The 5,237-nt window shown below is 51.3% G+C and overlaps 1 long non-coding RNA gene across 1 annotated transcript; it reads left to right on the top strand.

Annotated features, from left to right (window-relative positions):
- Positions 1–2,166: 2,166 nt before the first annotated feature.
- On the top strand, positions 2,167–4,990 carry LOC127582353 (uncharacterized). The gene is made up of 4 exons (XR_007958104.1): positions 2,167–2,225; positions 3,250–3,339; positions 4,794–4,853; positions 4,930–4,990. It is a non-coding gene; the product is annotated as an uncharacterized LOC127582353 (long non-coding RNA).
- The last annotated feature ends 247 nt before the right edge of the window (positions 4,991–5,237 follow it).

Below are 5,237 nucleotides of genomic sequence, written 5' to 3'. Positions count from 1 at the left end.
TAAGATGCTCCCAAACCACGTGGTGATGCACACTCTTACCAGTGGCCTCTGCAGTGACAGACCCGTCCCCACCAGTGCTGTACCCCAGTGTTATACAGCAACAGAGCTGTCCCCACTGGTACTGTACCCCAGTGTTAGACAGTGACAGACCTGTCCCCACTGGTACTGTACCCCAGTGTTATACAGCGACAGACCCATCCCCACCAGTGCTGTACCCCAGTGTTAGACAGTAACAGACCCGTCTCCACCAGTGCTATACCCCAATGTTATACAGTGACAGACCCGTCCCCACCAGGGCTGTACCCCAGCATTATACAGCGACAGACCCGTCCCCAGCGACACTGTACCCCAGTGTTATACTGTGGCAGACCTGTCCCCACCAGTGCTATACCCCAGTGTTATACAGTGACAGACCCGCCCCCACCAGGGCTGTACCCCAGTGTTATACAGTGACAGACCCGACCCCACCGGTACTGTACCCCAGTGTTATACAGTGACAGGCCCATCCCCACCAGTGCTGTACCCCAGTGTTATACAGTGACAAACCCGTCCCCACCAGTGCTGTACCCCAGTGTTATACAGCAACAGAGCTGTCCCCACCGGTACTGTACCCCAGTGTTATACAGTGACAGTCCTGTCCCCACGGGTACCGTACCCCAGTGTTATACAGTAACAGACCCATCCCCACCGATACTGTACCCCAGTGTTAGACAGTGACAGACCTGTCCCCACTGGTACTGTACCCCAGTGTTATACAGCGACAGACCCGTCTCCACCAGTGCTGTACCCCAGTGTTATACAGTGACAGACCCGTCCCCACCAGTGCTGTACCCCAGTGTTATACAGCAACAGAGCTGTCCCCACCGGTACTGTACCCCAGTGTTATACAGTGACAGTCCTGTCCCCACGGGTACCGTACCCCAGTGTTATACAGCGACAGACCCATCCCCACCAGTGCTGTACCGCAGTGTTAGACAGTGACAGACCTGTCCCCACTGGTACTGTACCCCAGTGTTATACAGCGACAGACCCATCCCCACCAGTGCTGTACCCCAGTGTTATACAGTAACAGACCCGTCTCCACCAGTGCTATACCCCAGTGTTATACAGTGACAGACCCGTCCCCACCAGGGCTGTACCCCAGCATTATACAGCGACAGACCCGTCCCCACCGATACTGTACCCCAGCATTATACAGCGACAGTCCCGTCCCCACCATTACTGTCCCCAGAGTTATACAGTGACAGTCCCGTCCCCACGGGTACCGTACCCCAGTGTTATACAGTGACAGACCCATCCCCACCAGTACTGTATCCCAGTGCTATACAGTGAGACTCGTCTCCACCAGTGCTGTACCCTTGTGTTATAAAGCGACAGACCCGTCCCCACCAGTACTGTACCCCAGTGTTATACAGTGACAGACTGGCCCCCACCATTACTGTACCCCAATGTTATACAGCGACAGGCCCATCCCCACCAGTACTGTACCCCAGTGTCATACAGGGACAGACCCGTCCCCACCCGTACTGTACCCCAGTGTTATACAGTGACAGACCTGTCCCCACCAGTACTGTACCCCAGTGTTATACAGCGACAGACCCATCTCCACCAGTACTGTACCCCAGTGTTATACAGTGACAGACCTGTCCCTACCGGTACTGTACCCCAGTGTTATACAGCGACAGACCCATCTCCACCAGTACTGTACCCCAGTGTTATACAGTGACAGACCTGTCCCTACCGGTACTGTACCCCAGTGTTATACAGCAACAGACCATCCCCACCAGTACTGTACCCCAGTGTTATACAGCGACAGACCCATCCCCACCGGTAGTGTACCCCAGAGATATACAGCAACATACCAGTGTTAAATAGAAGCAGTCCTTTGCCCAACATTACTGTGCCCTTCTTATGGTGATAAGTTCTTGTCCACCAGTACACTAGGACACGCTGTGTGCCTGGATCTGAATGTTGGCTTGATGCCGGATCCAATGATATCTGAGAGCCGGTGCCAAGGACCAGCAGGGGGAGTGGTGTTCCACGGCAGTGGTTCAGCTGCAGCCTCCACACTACTGGTCCCCTCCTGTTCACATCCTGAACCGCTCCTTTGGAGAGTTGTTCCTGTCCTGGGGATTCCTGGGCGCTGGTGGACACCCTGTGATAGGGCAGAAATGGTGGTCAACAGCAGACGGGCCAAATGGCCCCCATCCCGTGGACTGTGCACTGTGAGTTCGGGAGGTGAAAATGAGGAAAGCAAAGCCCTGGGGAGAAAGTGGGAGTGGAGGCAGGGTGGGAGGGTGTTGGCGGTGGGGGTCGGGGGGTCTTGGGATATTGCGATTCAGACGTTTTTGGCCTGCGTGGTGCTCAGCTCGAGGTTGCTGTTGCTAAACAACCTTAGTCCCAGATTTGGCAACAGGAATGCTCATGGGGTAATTAAGAAGTTGTGACAAAGCAACTGAGGCCAAAGGCAGAGCAGCCAGACGCTGGATACGTCGGGCACTCAGTGACCAGGAGTTGACTGGAGATCAGACTCCAGACCTGGAAGGCGTGACTGGCTGCCTTTCCCTCGATACCAGTCATGGTGGCCAAGTGACGGAGCTTGGCCGCTGGATAGCAGTCTCGCCACTCACAGGTGGGCACCACCCAACTGGGCTCACTGGAGAGCGTCAGGGGCAGGAACTCACGGCGGTTTAGTTGTTGTGGCTTCCCATTGACCCCGCCCCCCGCAGTCAACTAACTCGTCGGAGACCTGGGATCATACCAGTGACCATTTGCTCTGGGAACTGCAGCACCATGTAATAGGCACAAATCTCCAGTGCTAACCTGCTTACAAATTGATAGAAATCTTTGTTGCAGTCTATAATGCCTTGCCAGGCCAAGTCAGCATTGATGGCAGACAGCTGGAAAAGAGTTAACCGAGCATGAAGGTGAATAAAAGTAACTGTACTCCGTTCTCGACAAGGTTAAATGGCATCACTCTCCCCTCAGCCAGGATCTTTGACCTTGAGTTCTGCCTGATCGCCCAACCCCAACCCGAATGCAAGGTATCATCTGTTGGATGAGGTGTTAACCCAAGGGTCTGTCTGTACCGTCAGGTGGACGTAAAAGTACCAACAGCACCACCCAAAGAAAGAGAAGCCATCCTTTGCATCCACACCAATATTCTCCCTTTGTACCTAAATTGGTAATTGGTTTATTATTAACACGTGTACAGAGGTACAGTGAAAAACTTGTATACCATCCATACAGATAATTTCATGACAACAGTGCATTGAGGAAGTACAAGGGAAAACAATAACAGAATGCAGAATGAAGTGTTACAGAGAAAGTGCAGTGCAGGTAGGCAATAAGGTGCAAGGCCAAAACCGGGTAGATTGTGAGGTCAAGAGTCCATCTTATCATACTAGGGGGCAATAGTAGCCTTATAACAGTATTCAGTAGTCTTATAACAGTGGGATAGAAGCTGTCCTTGAGCCTGGTGGTACGTGCTTTCAGGCCTTTGTATCTTCTGCCCGATGGGGCGGTGGGGGGGAGAAGAGAGAATGTCCGGGGTGGGTGGGGTCTATGATTATGTTGGCTGCTTTACCGAGGCAGCGAGAAGTGTAGACAGAGTCCATGGAGGGGAGGCTGGTGTCTGTGATGTGCTGGGCTGTGTCCACAGCTCTCTGCAGTTGCCATACCAAGCCGTGATGCATCCAGATAGGATGCTTTCTATGGTGCATGTATAAAAATTTGTGAGGGTCAAAGGGGAACATGCCAAATTTCTTTAGCCTCCTGAGGAAGTAGAGGCACTGGTGAGCTTTCTTGGCCGTGGTGGTTGGACCAGGACAGGCTATTGGTGGTGTTCACTCCGAGGAACTTGAAGATCTCAACCCTCTCGACCTCAGCACCGTTGATGTAAACAGGAGTTCGTGCACTGTGCCCCTTCCTGATGTCAATGACCAGCTCTTTCGTTTTAGAGCATACTCCGTGGCCGTAATTCCATTTTTGTTTCTGGGATCTTGCTGTGCACAGTGGCTGCTTCATTCCCCACAATACCATAGTGACAACACTTCAACAGAACCTCAAAGGTCAATTCCACCTCCGAGTTCACCTCCCTCAAACTACAGGACCAACTAACTCCTTCAGCAGTTTATGTCTTCAGACCCAGTCCCACATGGAAATGCAGAAATTAAGATAATGAAGACCATAAGATATAGGTGCAGAATTAGGCCATTCAGCCCATTGAGTCTGCTCCGCCATTCAATCATGGCTGGTTTTTTTTTCAACCCCATTCTCCTGCCTTCTCCCTGTAACCCTAAACCCCCTTACTAATCAAAAACCTATCAATCCCTGCCTTAAACACATCAGTAACTTTGCCTCCACAGCCATCTGTGGCAACAAATTCCACTGATTCACCACCCTCCGGCTGAAGAAATTCGTCCTCATCTCAGTTTTAAAGGGACGTCCTTTTATTCTGAGGTTGTGCCATCAGCTCCTAGAGCCTCCTACTAATGGAAACATCCTCTCCACGTCCACAATATCCAGGCCTTTCAGTATCCAGTGGGTTTCAGTGAGATCCCCCCTCATCCTCTGAACTCCATCAAATACAGGCCCAGAGACATCAAACGCTCCTCAGACATCAAGCCTTTCATTCCCAGGATCATTCTGGTGAACCTCCTGAAAGGTAAATTATCAGTAATGATTTTAATGTTCTTCTCTTCAGTAGTGGGGAAATTCAGTCTTTAATGATAAGGCTGAATGTTTTGATGGTAACAGGATTTGGCTTTGACAGCTGTGGGACTTCTTCTCAGCAGCAGTCCAATGGCAGAGCCCCTGTCAGCAGACTGACCTACAAGCACACTGTGGAGGAGGTAGGTGGCACTGTGGTCTAAGCCTTTCATGTATCCTTTGTTAAACGTCTTGTGTTACGTTGTAATCTCATTACAGTAGCAAACAACTTTTCAGAGAGTCCTATGGCACGGAAACAGGCCCTCCGGCCCAATTCGTCCATGCTGACCAAGGTGCCTACCTGAGCCATTCCCATTTGCCTGCATTTGGCCCGTATCCCTCTAAACCTTTCCTATCCATGAACCTGTCCAAATGTCTTTTAAACATTGTAACTGTACCCGCCTCTACCACTTCCTCTGGCAACTCCATCTTTCCTTTGTGTGGAAAAGTTGCCCCTTTAAATCTTTCCCCTCTCACCTTAAACCTATGCCCTTTAGTTTTAGACTCCCCTACCCTGGGAAAAAGAC

This window comes from Pristis pectinata, chromosome 24, assembly GCF_009764475.1.
Source record: "Pristis pectinata isolate sPriPec2 chromosome 24, sPriPec2.1.pri, whole genome shotgun sequence".
NCBI lineage: Eukaryota > Metazoa > Chordata > Chondrichthyes > Rhinopristiformes > Pristidae > Pristis > Pristis pectinata.
The sequence above is the reverse complement of the archived record's forward strand: the minus strand, read 5'-3'. Positions and strand labels throughout refer to the sequence as shown.